Raw genomic sequence first — 17,619 nt, forward strand, 5'->3', positions numbered from 1 at the left:
TGTCCGTGGGAGGCGGCCGGAGTGGAGCGAGGCGGCGGGGTCGCGGGCGGCGCGGAGGAACGCCGCGGCGCGCGGGTGGAGACGCGTATGGGCTCGGCGGGCCCGCCTCGGGCTCGCGGGCCGGCGGCGGTGGCGGCGGTGGCGATGACACGTGGTGGTGTCCTATTGGTGCGTTGGCGGTGGCAGACGCGTTCGGCTGCGCCCGGACGTGTCCGGCGGCGGAGAGGGACTAGGTTAGGGTTTCAACTGCGTGAAAAAATCTGGGAGGGGCACACATTTATAGGTAGGGGGAGGTAGGCGAGTCCAAATGGAGTGCGGTTTTCGGCCACGCGATCGTGATCGAACGGCCGAGAGGATGAAGGGGGTTTGGATGGGTTTTGGGCCACTTTGGAAGGGTGTTGGACTGCAACACACACGAGGTCAATACGGTTCCCCGGTTAACCGTTGGAGTATCAAACGAACTCCAAATGGCACGAAACTTGACAGGCGGTCTACCGGTGGTGTACCAAGGCCGCTTGGCAAGTCTCGGTCCAATCCGAGAACGTTTAACACCTGCTCACGAAAAGAGGCAAAAGGGGGCGCCGGAGGACGTAGGAGTGTCGGATCGCAAAACGGACAACGGAGAAAAAGCTCGGGTGCATGAGATGAACACGTATGCAAATGCGATGCACATGATGACATGATATGAAATGCATGACATGGACAAAAAGCAAAGCGAAGACAAAAACCCAACCACGAGGGAATATCATAACTTAGAGCCGAAAATGACAAGAGTCGGGGTACAAATATGGCAAATTACATCCGGGGTGTTACAGTATCTTAGCCGGTATCTTGCACTCGAGATTAACAAACACGTTGATGTGCTAGACAATTAAAGAAGAGAAAGGGTTAAAATAACATAAATAGATACTGCCGTGGCTTTGTCACGGCAGATGCCCTTGTGAAAGGACTTAGGTGTGGAGCCATCGCAGCATAGGTTAGCTTGAAGGGGTTGAACGGGACAAAGGGCACAAGGTTTACCCAGGTTTGGCCCCTCTCAATGAGGTAAAATCCTACTCCTACTTTTGTTACCTATTGCTTGGGTATCGATTATAAGGGAGTGGAATCGCTTGACCTAGCTCTCGATCAATTGTTTCTTACTTGAGTTAACCCGCCACAGGGTCTCGCCTCTATATACACAGGTTGAGGCCCAGGGCTTACAAGAGTCCAAGTCGGATCACACAACGCGACCAACTCGGTTTATAAGTCGCCTTGCCTTGCTAGACAAGTCATCATCGGGCGTCTCACCTCCGGGTCTTGGGCCTTCAATAGGCCCACCTCTTAAGCCGCATCCAGTCTTCATGTCTTCCTTTAAGCCCATTTAAGCTATGTATTGTTGAGTCGCCAACAGTGTAATATGGCCCCTCCTAGGCGAGTCACACCGCGGGGTTATAGCCCCAACATTAGGCCCCAGATTGATTTGAACTTGTTCATGTCAATCTTCACTGCTTCCGACTAGCGAGTCTTCCTCAATCTTTTCCAAAGCCTTAGTTTTTCGAATAGTCTTTGTAACCCACCATGACGTCATGTAAAATAAATCTAGGAAAAATTGATGACATCACAACGGATCTTTTTACATTAACTATCCATCCGAGAATTGAGGCGCCTCCTCTGTTAAGATAATCATATTGTCTCCTTGATTTTTGCGCATGCCATTTATTGTTCACTGCTTTTTCCTTATAAATAGGCATGAGGGGCTTCCTTTTTTCACTTTCACCCCCTTCGGCTCCACTTCTTCTTCCTCCTCGCAACCTCCGCCACACCAAAGCTCTACCGCTTGCTACCTCTTGAGCATGCATTGGTTTTCCCTTGAAGAGGAAAGGGTGATGCAGCAAAGTAGCGTAAGTATTTCCCTCTGTTTTTGAGAACCAAGGTATCAATCGAGTAGGAGACAACTCAAAAGTCACCTAGTACCTGCACAAACAATCAAGAACCTTGCAACCAACACGATAAAGGGGTTTTCAATCCCTTCACGATCACTCACAAAAGTGAGATATGATAAAGATAATAAAGTAAATATTTTTGGTATTTTTGTTGTATAGATTGGAAAGTAAAGATTTCAAAATAGTAAACGAGGTGCGATGTAAATAAAAGAGATGCAATATAATAAGAAAGAGACCCGGGGGCCATAGGTTTCACTAGTGGCTTCTCTCAAGATAGCATGTATTATGGTGGGTGAACAAATTACTGCGAGCAATTGATAGAAAAGCGCATAGTTGTGAAGATATCTAAGACAATGATCATGAATATAGGCATCACGTCCGTGTCAAGTAGATCAAAACGATTCTGCATCTACTACTATTACTCCACACATCGACCGCTATCCAGCATGCATCTAGAGTATTAAGTTCATAAGAATAGAGTAACGCTTTAAGCAAGATGACATGATGTAGAGGGATAAAGTCAAGCAATATGATATAAACCCCATCTTTTTATCCTCGATGTCAACAATACAATACGTGCCTTGCTGCCCCTATTGTCACTGGGAAAGGACACCGCAAGATTGAACCCAAAGCTAAGCACTTCTCCCATTGCTAGAAAGATCAATCTAGTAGGCCAAACTAAACCGATAATTCAAAAGACTTGCAAAGATATCAAATCATGCATATAAGAATTCAGAGAAGAACCAAATAATATTCAAAGATAATCAAGTTCATAAATCCACAATTCATTGGATCTCGGCAAACACACCGCAAAAGAGTATTACATCAAATAGATCTCCAAGAACATCGACGAGAACTTTGTATTGAAGCTCAAAGAGAGAGAAGAAGCCATCTAGCTAGTAATTATGGACCCGAAGGTCTATGGTAAACTGCTCACGCTTCATCGGAGAGGCTATGGTGTTGACGTAGAAGCCCTCCGTGATCGATTTCCCCTCCGGCAGATCGCCGGAAAAGGCCCCAAGATGGGATCTCACGGGTACAGAAGGTTGCGGCGGTGGAGAAGTGGTTTCGTGGCCCCCTGATGTTTCTAGGGTATAGGAGTATATATAGGCGAAAGAAGTACGTCGATGGAGCTACATGGGGCCCACAAGGGTGGGGGGGCGCCCTCCTGCCTCGTGGCCATCTCGCGGAGTTCCAGACTTCAACTCCAAGTCTCCTGGATTGCTTTCGGTCCAAGAAAGATCATCGCGAGGGTTTCATTCCATTTGGATTCCGTCTGGTATTCCTTTTCTGCGAAACTCTAAAGTAGGCAAAAAACAGAAACTGGCACTGGGCCTCCGGTTAATAGGTTAGTCCCAAAAATAATATAAAAGAGCATATTAAAGCCCATAAAACATCCAAAGTAGATAATATAATAGTATGGAACAATCAAAAATTATAGATACGTTGGAGACGTATCAAGCATCCCCAAGCTTAATTCCTGCTCGTCCTCGAGTAGGTAAATGATAAAAACATAATTTCTGATGTGGAATGCTACCTAACATATTTATCAATGTAAGTTTCTTAATTATGGCATGAATGTTCAGATCCAAAAAATTCAAGACAAAATTTTAATATTAACATAAAAATAATAATACTTCAAGCGTACTAACAAAGTAATTATGTCTTTTCAAAATAACATGGCCAAAGAAAGTTCATCCCTACAAAATCATATAGTTTGGTTATGCTCCATCTTCGTCACAAAAATATTCAAATCATGCACAACCCCAATGACAAGCCAATCAATTGTTTCATACTTTAGTATTCTCAAACTTTTTTAACTTTCACGCAATACATGAGCGTGAGCTATGGACATAGCACTATAGGTGGAATAGAGTGGTGATTGTGGAGAAGAAAAAAGGAGGAAGATGGTCTCACATCAACTAGGCGTATCAATGGGCTATGGAGATGCCCATCAATAGATATCAATGTGAGTGAGTAGGGATTGCCATGCAACGGATGCACTAGAGCTATAAATGTATGAAAGCTCAACAAAAGAAACTAAGTGGGTGTGCATCCAACTTGCTTGCTCACGAAGACCTAGGGCATTTGAGGAAGCCCATCGTTGGAATATACAAGCCAAGTTCTGTAATGAAAATTTCCCACTAGTATATGAAAGTGATAAAATAAGAGACTCTCTATCATGAAGATCTTGGTGCTACTTTGAAGCACAAGTATGGAAAAAGGATAGTAGTATTGTCCCTTCTCTCTTTTTTTCTCTCTTTTTTGCTTTTTTGGCCTTCTTTTTTTTGTTTCCTCACATGGGACAATGCTCTAATAATGATGATCATCACACTTCTAATATTGTACTACTTTGTGTCATGCATAAAAACTAATAATATAATTTAAGATACTAACTTATAATACTATGCATTGCAGAAATAGTATTATACACCATTATCACATGCATGATACTAATATATGATACTTCCCATTACTTCTCATTAGGGGCAGCACATATACTTGTTTTTAAGATTGAAATGCATTAACAGGGTGCTCAGTTTTGTGCTCCAACACTCCATAAAGGCATACTCCCACCACCTGAAAATACTATTTTTGATTTAATACAACTTTGTGATAGAGGGAGAACTAAATTAAAAACACTTATTTTGTGACCAAGTGAGTATTAAATTAGTATTTTCGACGAAGTTTAAAAGATGCCCCACTGATACCATAGATTGAGTATATGCCATAGTAGATGGAGTATATGCCCCGGATACGTCCATGCATGCGCGTGGTTGTGGGCCTTCTCCGGTCCCATGAATTAATTAGGCCGCTGGCCTTTCGATGACAGTTGATGGTCATGGATCTCATAGGAATGGGTGCGTGAAACTCGTGCATAACAAGTACGTAGTAGGACCGAACAGTGCCTATTGGATGCCTAAAACGTAATTGCTGCACTATTTTGACAAATTAACTCCATAAATTAGTGCACTAATTTTTTTGACTAAGAGATAATGTTGTAGACTTCCTCTGTACACGGAGACGGGTTCTACGTTTAGGTGTAAGTACCAAATACGGCAGTACAAATTTTGTTCACAAACCAATGTTAGTTGATAGGTCATGTTGACGTCGACTATGAGTTCTCGGCTCTGAATAGAAGGACATTGATATTCTCAGCCCATCAGTGTTTATGTTTTAGACTTAACACTGTTACTTGTATTTTTCAAGATCTATTCCAGTCCTTCATATGATTTGCGTTCAGTTGGATGGTGTTAGAAGGGAAGGAGAGGGTCTGATGGAATCGTTAATTGTTGTTGTATTGCTTGAGCCTTGTGGGCATATATATACGAGTACATGGTCATCTTGGAGTAGAAGTTAAGGTAGAATAATATCCTACGCTATCCTAGCTTTCCTAATAATCACGATACTCAACATTCTCCCGCAGTCACAATGGTAGCGACGCGGACGGTGAGACTGGAGAAGAATCCGAAGGCAAGCCGATGGACACCCCACCACAGTCGTACTGGTCGATGCATTCCGAAAGTCGTGGCTGGAGTGAAAACCAATGGAACATGTATTTATCTCAAATGAAACAATCTGTATGTTCTTAAAATATACTTCAAAATTGTCATGTGTGTTTTCTAATGTTTCTAGGTTAATATGTAACTTGTTTTTTAATACTAGCTTGTGCATCGCAGGGGTTTTGCTGACAAGTAAACCGAGTTTTCAGAGTAAAAATGCATTGACCCTGAGCTCAGTTGTGTGCTCCAAAACACAGTAAATGGGGTAAGCTAAATCTGTGTTTTCAACGCAGTATGTATGAAAAGTATACTCACATTGAGACTAAAAAAATTGATCCGCCAGTTGATACCATAGATTGAGAATATGCCCCTCATGCGTGTACGTGGTTGCTGGCCTTCTCGCGTGCCATAATCAAATTTGGTTGGCTGCCTATCTGCATCACACTTGATGGCCGATCATGGATCTCATAGGTGTGCCCTAGCACATGGAACTCGAGCATAAGAGGTCGATGAGTGAATAGTTCTTATTGGATGCCTATCGCTTCCATCATCATAGTGCCCACATAACAGGTTGAAGTCAAACTCGTGCATAAAACCAGTTAAAAATTCCTTGTGAATCCTCACATTCGATCCCATAAATCAATATTGGCAATTCCTTCTGAAGTGGTCATTGCCATTAAAAATGTACTTAATACTACAACACGGTAGTTATTCAAAGGCGCTAAAACAAAGACCTCCAAAGATTCACAGAGCGCCAACATTAGGATAACAAGGTGTTCGTGCAAAACACTACACAAAATTACGACACTGAATGACAGCCTCGTCGTTATCCCCAGTCGCCTGCACAAATCTTTTTTTCTGCGGGGGGCCTGCACAAATCTTTGGAGGCGTTTGCTCACCGGTGTGGTGGTGTGGCAGATCGAAATCGAGACATTCAATTTACCTAGATATAGCATGTCATCAAGAGTTAGCACTATTAATTACTCGTACAATAGAGTTGGCTATAGTCATGGAGTTAATGAAGGGAGGTGTTTGAAGTAACATAATATATACCATCACATAACATCTTTCAAGATAAAATGAGTCTACAAACTAATTAATACAACCACCTATGACACTACCTCTATGTTACTCTCCACTGTGAAGGTAGTAACATAGACTAGTGTCATATGCATGACACTAGTCTAAGTTACTCTCCACTATGACTAGTGGAGAATATTTTTTGTTACTTTTTCTTTATCTTTTTTCTCTCATTAAATGCATTTTTCTAGGAACTCGCGTAGATGTTGGATCTTGCATGTTAGCCCACTCGATTTTTTTTGTTTCTTTTTTCCACATAGGCAAAAGTGACATATAAGCACGCTTGTAGCCCACTATTGTACTTGCTTTTAATAAGCTCGCACAGTGGATTGGACAGACTACACAAACTTCACGCCTACATAGGGAAAGTATACTGTACGAGGCAATTTCAGAGAACCCGTCCAAAGCTTCTCGATTTTGAGGAATTTTGGAGAAAAGCCTCCGAAACTACCCCATTCTTCATGCGAATTTGAAGAACACTGTAAAGCTACTTCATTTTGAGGCGTTTTGAAGAAATGCCCTAGAAGCTATCTCAAGTTCGAGGCATTTTAGAAAAAACGCCTCAAGACGGAGAAGATTTTGAGGCGAACTCTCCAAGTGCCATCTTAGACAGGATTTGTGAGGCATTTAGAGAACGCCCTTAGCGAAATGCCTCCAATTAACGGCAGTGTTGTACAAGTAGCATCAGCGTTAAGGAACCATTACAAGGATGGCCATCATAAAAAAAAAAGATGAGCATCATGCCCAGGCCAGCATGCAACACCACAGACTTATGAAGGAAATGCTCACAAGCTCTAAGGCTATTTCCAATGCATTGGTGCTTACATGATATGCTAAGTACATTAAAAACTTTAGCAACTAAAGCCCCCAATGCATAGGTGCTTAACTTGTTGGTGTCAAACATCCTTCATCTAATGATTTTGTAACTAAAGTTCTTCATGCATTGGTTGGATTCTTTCATTTAAGTGTTTTGCCTAGGTTCTCGTGTTTGATACTGCCACATCAGACTTTTTGCCTAAATGACAGCCTTAGCACCTGTATAAGATGAAGCATTGGGAGAGGCCTAATACCAGCTCAATGACAGCATAATAAAGCAAAGCGAACTCCCTAAATATCAACAAACTTCAGCGCCAGAAAGAAACCCAAAGAGTGCAGAATCCCAACCTACCCCACCCCCCACCCCCACTGTTTAAGCTGATTATCACCAGGAGGCAGTCTGACATGATCAGTACTATCCAAACATGAAGGTCAACTGCTAACAAGAAGGGTATGTCAAATAATTAAGATCCAACGAGAGTACTAGGTAGGAAAACAAAATTCCACTATGCACGGTATGTGCCCGTAAAGCATCTCCCATCTGCGGTTTCTTTGAAACTCAGACTGTATGTTCTTGGAGGGCGGCACCGTCCGGCGTCATGGTGGCGCCGTCTAACGGGTCTAACCAGGTTAATGCATTTGTTACTCCTGTACATGGGACGATGGAAGATGACGGGGGCGGATCATTGAACGTGCACATGCAGCGCACGCTCACAGGCCAGGGGTTATTCTCCTTTTCAGAAATAAGAAAAACAATTCTCGGTGCAATGTAAATCTCTACATTTCTCGGTATCCACACACAATAATAAAATTTGGGAGGGTCACATAATTTAAAACAAAAATAATAAATTTCAAAAAAAGATACTGATTTTAAAAAACATAAGCAGTCAACTTTTTGTAAATATTTATTTGAATCATATTCATAATAACACAACCATCTTGATAAATGTTGTGGACACCATTCACGCAAATTTAAGTGAAACCAATTTATGACAAGCTCTATACATCATTCCTAAAAATTTCAATGAACTTGCATGTTTTCAACAAACTTTTATGGGCTCCAATATATTTCAAACATTTTTAAGCCAATTTTAGTCATGTTCCAGACATCAATCGCAAATATTACATTCACGATATCCATTGATTTCATAATTATTCAATAGTTTTCACTAAATTTCTCTAAACTGCTCCCACCAATGTCATGATTGTGCTTTTGGAGTTGTTGTACGGCAAAAACGCAAGATCGCCAAGGATGCCGGTTCTTGTAGCTACCTAAGTGAACCATGACACCAACCAGTATGGTGGGATGTTGGATGGTGGTTTTTGGAGGCCATGCCACATAGTCGTCATTGTCGCCAGATCCAAAGGGTTTGGTCACCATAGCCACCAAATTTTGTATCCGCTGTGCTTCGGAGGATGGTCATCCAGACCGGGACAGGGTGTTGTGAGAGATAATTCTGTAGCCCTAGGTTGGGTCTAAAAGAATGATGTAATGCATCACCAATCTAAGAGCATCTCCAATAGAAAATGCAAATTTGCAGATGTAAAACAGGAGATGTAAAAATTTACATCTTCAAAATGTGCATTTTACATCTCCAAAAAAGAAATAACTCCAACGGATGATGGAAATTGATGATGTAAAAGTGCAACTCCAATAGATGATGCAAATGCGGAAGGAAAACTAGAATGGGGGCAGCTAAGCGGCGGTGGCCGAAATGCGACATTCAAATCGGGGCGGCGGCCGTAGGGCAAAAAATGTTCGGCGTAGCGGTGGTGGGTGTAGGGCCTGGGCGGTAGCTTGGCAGTGGCGGATGAGCAGCAATGACGACGGAAAATGACGACGTTGGAGCGGCGGAAAATACGGTCGATTCGCAGCATGAGGGCGGTGCGGTGGTGGCTTGGTGGGTGCATGGTGGTCGGGTGGTGGCTGGACGGGTGCTTGGCGGTCGGGTGGTGGCTGCAGCGACGGTGAAAATGGTTGCGGGGATGAACTGGACGAAGACGGTGGAGCACCGGAAAATACGTTCGAGTCGCAGCGTGTGGCGGAGCGGCGATGCAGTGGTGGCTGGGCGGGTTCTTGGCGGTCGGATGGTGGTTGTGACTACGGCAGAAAAGGAGCGACGGTGGTGGCAAATCGGGGCAGCGTCGGTGCGAATTGGGGCAGCGATCCAAGGCGGAGCAACGGCGGAGGGGCGGCGACGGTGATTGACGTCCAGAGATGGCATGGGCGGGCGGTGGTGGCATTGTTGCGAGTGAATCGTGTCACCGGCGGCTGTGCGGCGGGCGAAGAGAGGAAGAAGGAAAAGGAAATGATGGGCGGTTGGCAGTTGGCCCGCGGCTGCCGTTTTTACATCTCCTGGAGGCGGAGGTGTAAATTCTTTTTGTATCTACATCATTTGTTGGAAAGGGGGTTTTGGGCCTCGGAGATGCAAGATGCTCTAAGAGCATCTACGGCTGGGGGGGGGGGGGGGTTTACCTGCCTCAAACGCCGGGGCGGGCGGCCTGGTCTCTGAACCGTCATGAAAATGCGACCCAACGGTGCACCCCAAACCCGCCTCAAATGCCCGAGCTGACCGGCACCCCTCATATCCAGCCCAAATCTAGGGCGGATATGAGGCGGCCCGGGCGTGTCCCCCACTTCCGTCCGGCCCATCTCTGGTCCACCCGACCCCACAAAATCCCCCTCTAGAGCAAACGCCGGGCTCACTTCACTCCGCTCAGCTCAGCTCCACTTTCTCCAGTGCGTCAATCCCGAGCGCCGGTGACCATGTCCAACACCCGTAGCCATTCCGATGGCAACTCCGGAGATGAGGACGAGCTGCCGCTCAGAATCGCGCTAGAGAGCTCGTGGGTCGATACGGTCGGCAGCTTCATTTCATGAGCGATGCCGCCTGTGGCCCCTCGCCGACGCCAACGCTGGCCCTTCCTGCCCCGTGCGCAGATCTGCAAGGCAGCCCAATCAGCGCCGCCCGCCCGACGGCCTCCCCCACCTCCGGCCGCTGCTTCACGCAGGCAGCGGTGGGTTCTAGTGCCCGCTCCGCCGACGTTGTGGATGCGAACTCCGGAATCGGAGGCATGTGCTGCCTGCTGTGAGGCAGAGGGCAAGGGAGACGGGGGTCACGTCCGACGCGGTTGCGCAGTCTGCCCGATACCGCCACATGAAGCCAGTGCCCGACAAGGAGGAGCGTCTCCTCCGGTGGGTGTAACGTTAGTCACTTACCAAAGCAGAGACGGAGGCCCGGCGGCTTCGGAGGATCAACACCAAGCAACTCTGGATCGGCATTAAGCAGTCTTAGCAGGAGGCGACGGAGGCAGCCGCAGAGGTGGTGAGGGTGGACAAACTTATGGGCAAGCAGGATCGCATCGTCTGGTGTTTGAAGGGCTACATCATCATCTTCGGTTCCTCCTCCTCCAACGGGTCCGACTCCGATGACTCCGACATCGACCCACCTCCTGCCGCGAATGCATACAGCATCGCCGGCGACTGTAAGGGCAAGGGCCGGCGAGGAAGTGGTGAAGCTCCGCCCTCTCATATCTAGCTCGTAGTATCGTCCTGCTAGTATCTAGTTAGCATTTGCCGGACAGTATGAACTGTGTGAACTATGACCGATCTTTTGGTGATGTTTATATGTGAATTTATGCCCGTTTGTTATCGGTCTAGAATGTGTTTCCTGTCATTTTTGCCCGCCTAGTGATCTACGTACTACATTGCATAATTTTGTCTGGATATAAAGTGCATGATAAGAGATACGCGGTTGTGGACGCATGGATTTTGAAAAAGAAGGTTAAAACCTTAGTTCTCTGCATCAATCGATGCATACAAACATCTTTATTAATTATTCAACAAAGCTCTAACAAAAAAACTTTTAGCAGGTGCTAGTAATTAACGATCGATTACGTGACTGCGTGTGCTTGAGCCCCCCTGAGGCCGTGACTCAAACGTAGACTTGAGAAAAATAGGCCTATAAGATGGCCCACTGATGATCGTGGCCCCGTCCGTTCCTAATCCTAAACTCGCACGCCCAGCAGAGGCAATTAGCGCTAGGTCAAACAAAAGAGAGGCAATTAGCGCCGCCGGCAGCCGCTGTCCGCCCTTCTTGTAGCAATCAAAGTTGATTTAGATCAATTCAGGCTCCGCTGGTGTTGCGAGGGGCGATCGTGTAGGCTGCCCACATCAATTCTCCAGCGATAGAGCGGTCCAGCTAACTAGCCAAGGTTAGCGCTAATGATTATTTTTACTAATCTATCTCAATTCCCATCTTCTGTGTCTTCAAATTATACATCAAATTTAACTTTTCTTATTTTATGATCTGCAATACTAAGTTTTCTTAGGACCTACTAATATTTTGATCTTAACTTTTTGCGGAATATTTATATCTTTTTTACAAATTGTAGAGTCTAATTTGAACTGATACAAATACAACTTGGTAATTTTTAGTGTCGAAGCCATCCATTACTATGATAGAGCAACACTTTTTTTATTTCCTGTTTGGCCCCCTATGTCAAAATCCTGACTCCACCCGTGCGCACCCGGGTGCGTCCGCGAGCGTACAGCGAACGGATTTGGCAAGTTCGGCTGTAGATACTCTAAAACCACAGGTTGGATCTGTTCTCCGCGCCTCCTGGTTGGTGGCTGCGAAGGTCGTGCCAGGAGACCATTACATCGACCTGTTGGATGTGTTCGATGCATCAGATCTGAAGCTAGTGCCGGCACACGACTATGCGGGTACTGCCGATGACGGAGCAGCGGTGCTGAAGGATGTGCCAGCCTCGGGCAAGGTGGCCATGAACAGTGCACTAGCATTGCCAGTCGTCGTACCTTGTGCGCCCGAGGGCATGGTAGATCTGGGCGATGCAACTACAGTGGCATGCGTTCGAATGTTGGATCTGTTAGTGTCGATGTTCACAAAGGCTACGACAAGCACAACTTCATTCATGATGAATGCATGGATAGTCATGGCGGCAACGGCGGCGGCCTTTGACGACAGTGCCAAGATGATCAAGGGGCTCGACAACGCATCTGCCTGCACATTGGTATTTCTGCATATTTCTGCAAGCGTGATGACAATGGTTGCTTGCAGCACTTGCTGACATCAGAAAGAGGTTTTTCGCCTGATGCTTGGCAATGGCTATCGCACGAGCAAGCTCCACGAGAAAGCAACTCGGTTCGACGCTGATGGGCAAAGGGCGCATTGGTAGTTCCCATCCGACAACTACATCCGAGGAAGTGGCACTGACGGTATGATGGATGATATGTTGTCGGGACTCACGTCTGTGTGGAGTGACAGCGGCTAGATCCGCACCGAGACATGGGCGCCTCTAAAGGCCATGGCGGTGGTCTTAGGCAGGAGGATTTCCCACCGATTTGCTAATGCCTTTTTGGTCTAACGCTAAGTGTTGGCTCATGACCGCATTGAACGATTTCTCTTCAAAATGTTGATTCACACACCTCTTCATATCTGGGCTGAAAACTCTTGTCCTAACCGATACTAGCCAGGCTCCGCAATGACGAACTTGCATCATGACCTTGTTGAACGCGTTGTCCACTTGCTGTTGTGTTGGTCCTCATGGGCCGGTCATGGTAACTAGGAGGAAAATCCTTGTCCAAGTTATCTCGGGTCGGACGAGACGACGATGTCGTGAGGATGCTTATCTCTCATGAAGGCGTTGTGGCAGGAGGAAGTCGATCTAGTTATAAGTGTTTATTTTCATAGCATGTAATGATTCGATCGTAATTGCCTTTGTTCTGTACTCTACTTAATAATTACTACCTCCATCCTAAGGCGTACATTAAGTCAATGTTATATATATATATATATATATATATATATATATATATATATAGACACACACACACACAAAAATATGAAGCTAAACAATATCAAATCTATAACAATACATCCATCATTGAATATATTTTCACAATCTATTTATTCAATATTGTAACTGTTGATATGTTCTTTGATATATTGAGTCAAACTTTTTAAAAAACTTTTTGGATGAATTTATACTCCATCTATTTTGGGGCGGAGGGAGTAATAAAAATGACTGTGTGCATCAATTGATGCCGAAGGCTTTAACCTTCTTTTCGAAAAAAAATTAAAAGCATGGTGAAATGTGGATGTGTGAACCCACACTGTATCCACCCTAGAAAAAACCTTATTCATAGTAGCACCAAATGCCGTTGCCCCGGTAAGCGTCTCAGTTCCTATAAATTGAAACCGGGGCTGCTCAGGAATTGGCACCAGTCCACATTGCCAAAGCAATCATCAGTGTATCAGCGCGTAGGGCCATTAACAAACTCGAGTGCATCTTCACATATGGCCCCACCAGCGCAATGCTTGGACACGGTCACCGGTGCAACCGGCCAGAATGGCACCGTGCCGGTGATAGGGCACACGCCGGAGAAGAAGATGCAATGCCACAACCTGCTTGACGCCGACGAGTTCCGGCTCCAGGGTCACCAGGTAATCGACTTCATAGCCGAGTATTACAGCGGCATGGGTGACCACCCCGTGCACCCCAGCGTCACCCCCGGCTTCCTCCGCAACCTGCTCCCTACGGAGGCGCCGTCCCATCCGGAGCCCGACGCGTTCAGCTCCGCGCTCAAGGACGTCCGCGACATCATCCTCCCGGGCATGACGCACTGGCAGAGCCCCCGCCACTTCGCGCACTTCCCGGCGTCGAGCAGCACCGTCGGCGCCCTCGGGGAGGCGCTCACCGCCGGCATCAACGTGGTCCCCTTCACGTGGGCCGCTTCGCCGGCCGCCGCTGAGCTCGAGATGGTGGTCGTGGATTGGCTCGGCAAGGCACTGCACCTTCCCGAGAGCCTCCTCTTCGCCGGAGGCGGAGGGGGCACGATTCTTGGCACCTCGTGCGAGGCCATACTCTGCACTCTCGTCGCCGCAAGGGACCGGAAGCTCGCCGAGATCGGTGAGAACAGGATCTGTGACCTCGTGGTCTACTGCTCGGACCAGACCCACTTCGCCTTCCGCAAGGCCGCACGCATTGCCGGCATCCAGCGTGACCACTGCCGGGCGATACACACGTGCCACAGCGACATGTTCGCGCTGTCGCCCACGGAACTGCAGGCCGCCATGCAGGCTGACGTGGATGCCGGGCTTGTGCCCCTCTTCCTGTGCGCGACCATCGGGACGACCCAGACCACTGCCGTCGACCCCATCGGCGAGCTCTGCGCTGTCACCGCGCCGCACGGAGTGTGGGTGCACGTGGACGCGGCGTACGCCGGCTCCGCGCTCGTCTGCCCGGAGTTCACCTACGTGATACACGGCGTGGAGGCCGTGGACTCCTTCAGCATGAACGCCCACAAGTGGCTCCTCGCCAACAACGACTGCTGCACGATGTGGGTGAAGAAGCCGAGCGCGCTGGTGGCTGCGCTCGGGACCGAGCAGGAGTACATCCTCAAGGACGCGGCGTCGGAGGGGCACGACGTGGTGGACTACAAGGACTGGAACATGACGCTGACACGCCGGTTCCGCGCGCTCAAGATGTGGCTCGTGCTCCGCTGCTACGGCATCCAGGGCCTGCGCGACCACATCCGCTCCCACGTCCGCATGGCCGTGGCGTTCGAGAAAATGGTGAGGGCCGATGAGAGGTTCGAGGTTGTGACTGACAGGACGTTTGCGCTGGTGTGCTTCCGGCTTCGCCCACAGGACAAGTTCGGCGGTGAGAAGACGGCCAACGACCTCAACCGAGGCCTCCTAGAAGAGGTGAACGCGGTCACCTCGGGCCCCTACATGAGCGCCGCAAACGTAGGCGGTATGTTCATGCTAAGGTGTGCCGTGGGGAGCACGCTCACGGAGGAGCACCATGTCGACGATGCATGGAAGGTTGTGCAGGATCAGGCCTCGGCGATCCTTCGTAAGATGGAGATCATCTACAGCTCTAGGTAACCTACGAACTTGGTGAAGATGAACTTCGATTCAAGGTTCACCACAATAATTAGGCGGGCCACGGAATCATGCATGAGGATTGTACTTCGCGAATAGAGCTGCCCATGTAATGTACTACTACTTGCTTTTTGTTACGTCTGTATTTGAAACTATTGTTTACATTTTTTCCCTTTTCCCTAAAGGTTGCATAATAATTGAGATGTAAGGTGATATACACCTATTTCGACGGTTATATACATAAAGTGATTATATATTGTTTGTATTGTATTATGTGTTCCCGCTTCATTGTTTCCATTGTATTCTTGTATGTAACTTGTGATTCTACTACATCCCTTAAGTTATTGAATCGTGTGTTTCTGCAAACATGTATGCATTGACGTATATTAATAATAAACACCAAAACAATGTATTGGCAAACTCTTAAACATTGGTGTACCATTACTGCAGATCGGTGCTATTAGGCGCATATCATCGAATTATGTGCGACGAAGTTATCACACACATTAGAAAATAAAATCGTGTGCCTCAAAGTGAAATGTATGTGATGGCCAACACATCGCGCGTGATTGGGGAAGGAAAACATGGTGCGATTTCGTGCACATGGTTCTACTGAAATAAGCGTGTGAGATGAACTGAATTATCGCACACGTTTTTTCTAATGCCGTGTGTCTGGTTGTACCGAAAAAATTGCCCATCATGATGCGAGCCATCGAACACATAACTTTTAGATCTATCGTGAGCGATTTATAGCAAACAGACCATTTTAATAAATTGTGTGAGATATGTTTACAATCGCATACAGTTACACCGAAGGAGTCATGTGTGATGATGTTCACATGATTTCAATACTTGTAAATTTTCCTCGCTGCATGATTATTTAAAACATGCATAAAAACAATAATTGTAAATGAACAGAGGTTCCTAGGTTGTTATTTACATGAAATATTTAAAACATACATAGAGACCTCACAAAAAGATTAATTGATCATCATGTAGTTCTTCTTCGCATGCTTGCTAGCGCCACGGCCTGACCCCGGGGCCTCCTCTACTGTTACAAATGGAGGCATGTCATCACATGAACGATCCACTTGTACATGGCATAGCTTGTTTAAGCATCCTTGCCTCTGTACGTGATGTACTCTGGACTCGGACATTCCTCCCAGATCAAATGCTATTGATAATGCGATGAGATAAAAAGAAAGTACAGACTTACTAGGTGGGATATGATTTGCAGACCCAAGGGTCAGGGTGGGCTTAAGATTGAGAAGAGGTAAAGAATAGATATCTGCTCAGTAAATGATTATACAAGCTATCTGTTGAGACCGAAGGAACCTGGGTGCAAATTCTACTTAATAAGTACCTACAATCTAATACCTTGGCCCAGGTTACCATTAGAACCAATGATTCACCTTTCTGGAAAAGGCTTAATGAGAACGAAAGCATCTTTCTTCCATAGAACTAAATTTATCATTGGAAATGGTAATTCGACTAGATTATGAGAAGATACTTGGTTAGGGGAGACGCATCTTGCCATACAATATATGTCTCTGTATAATATTATATAGCGTCAGGAGGCTTATGTTGCTACAATATTATAGTCTACTCCTCTAAACATTCAATTTGGGCGATCCTTAGTAGGAGACCGATGGGATGCATGGCTACATCTGGTGCGGAGGTTGATGGATGTTCACCTCTCTGATGTGCCCGATACTATCCACTGATGAATCCATGTATGTAGACCTAATTGACTCGGACCCGATTCCATGATCAATACATATTTGGAAGATTAAAGCGCCACTAAAAACATAAATCTTTATGTGGTTTGTTAACAAGGAGGTGATTCTGACTAAGAATAATTTGGCAAAGCGTAGTTGGGAAGGTAGTCAACCATGTTGCTTTTGTGATCAAGATGAAACTATTAAACACCTCTTTCTCGATTGTCCGATGGCCAAACTTTTATGGCGTTCAAATCATATAGCTTTCAATATCGTCCCTCCAAATGGTATTCACACGTTATTTGGGACGTGGCTAAATGCAGTGGAGCCAAATATTGCGAGCCATATTTGGGTAGGAGTATGCGCATTACTTTGGGCTATACGGAACTGCAGAAATGATATGGTCTTTAACAAACAAACTCGTACACATTTTTTGCAGGTTATCGACATGGTCACTGCTTGGATCCGTACGTGATCATTACTCACTCCTGCGGAAGCCAGAGAGCCATTTGTTATTGGGTCTACACGATGGGAGAAGGTTCCTCGGGATATGTACAACCGATATGGATAGCGGTACAGTAATAGGCTAGGTGTTTAGTCATCTCGTCCTATTTTAGCCGGTTGTGGCAACTTTAATTTTTTTGGTTACCTTTTCTTTAGCTCCGAGTAA

General features: G+C 46.2%; 1 pseudogene; it reads left to right on the forward strand.

Annotated features, from left to right (window-relative positions):
• Positions 1–13,583: 13,583 nt before the first annotated feature.
• LOC125524855 (tyrosine decarboxylase pseudogene) lies at positions 13,584–15,234 on the forward strand (annotated as a pseudogene).
• Positions 15,235–17,619: the final 2,385 nt, after the last annotated feature.

Source organism: Triticum urartu, chromosome 1A (genome assembly GCF_056163025.1).
Source record: "Triticum urartu cultivar PI428250 chromosome 1A, HENAU_Tu73, whole genome shotgun sequence".
In the NCBI taxonomy this organism is placed as follows: domain Eukaryota; kingdom Viridiplantae; phylum Streptophyta; class Magnoliopsida; order Poales; family Poaceae; genus Triticum; species Triticum urartu.